Source organism: Primulina huaijiensis, chromosome 2 (assembly GCF_012295235.1).
Source record: "Primulina huaijiensis isolate GDHJ02 chromosome 2, ASM1229523v2, whole genome shotgun sequence".
NCBI classification, from domain to species: Eukaryota; Viridiplantae; Streptophyta; class Magnoliopsida; order Lamiales; family Gesneriaceae; genus Primulina; species Primulina huaijiensis.
In genome coordinates, this window is record NC_133307.1 from 14,219,352 (window position 1) to 14,220,395 (window position 1,044).

The window sequence follows — 1,044 nt, forward strand, 5'->3', positions numbered from 1 at the left end:
AGTTAAACAATATTGCATAAACCAAGAATAAATCCTCGAGCATTGACAAAATTTATAATTTGTAAACTTCGTTCTTGCATTTGGTAATCTATAAATTAATAAATTTAAACTTAAAATAACTTCTTTGTGGATCGATCTCGTACTTACGAAATATGTTACTTGCAGACAACCTACACTTAGGTGAATTATAATTTAAGTAGTAGCAAGTTTTTGACGCCGTTGCCGGGGAGGTATAAATTAAGTTTATATTTGTTAATTATGTTTTATTTATAAGTATTGTGTTGTTTTTTTTTTTTTTGTATGAGTATTTTGAGTCGAAAAAAAGTGGTAGACTTATTCGAATATCTGAAAATAATTTAAACATGGATGATAATTCAAATAATCAAGATAATGATAACAATAATAACAATAATTATAATAATAATCAAGAACTTGATCAATTAAGAACTTAGGCACCATATGAACCCTATTAGAACTAGTTCCCCATCTTGTTTAGTTTTTCCTCCTGATGCATCTAATTTCAACTTTAAACCTCAAATTATTCAACTTTTACCAAATTTTCATGGCTTAGATTCTGAAAATCCATTTTTACATCTAAGAGAATTTGAGGAAGTTTGTAACACTTATAATGATCAAAATTGTAGCATGGATATAGTTTGATTAAAGCTTTTCCCTTTTTCTTTAAAAGATAAATCTAAAACATGGCTACAAAATTAGAGATCAAGTTCAATAAGATCATGGGAAGAAATGCAACAACAATTTCTCAAAAAAAAATTTCCTTCCCATAGAACAAACTCTTTTAAAAGACAAATTACTACTTTTTCTCAAAAACAAGGAGAAACATTTTATCAATGTTGGGATAGATATAAAGAATTACTTAATACATGCCCACATCATGGTTTTGAAACATGGAGAATAGTTTCTCACTTTTATGAAGGTCTAATACCTAAAGATAGGCAAATGATAGAATTCATGTGTAATGGAACTTTTGAAGATAAAAACCCAAATGAAGCTATGGAGTATTTGGATTCATTAGCAGAAAAT

General features: G+C 27.6%; 1 non-coding gene across 1 annotated transcript; it reads right to left on the reverse strand.

The window, feature by feature from the left end:
* Positions 1-791: 791 nt before the first annotated feature.
* Positions 792-902, reverse strand: LOC140971937 (small nucleolar RNA R71). Its single transcript, XR_012174410.1, has one exon. It is a non-coding gene; the product is annotated as a small nucleolar RNA R71 (small nucleolar RNA).
* Positions 903-1,044: the final 142 nt, after the last annotated feature.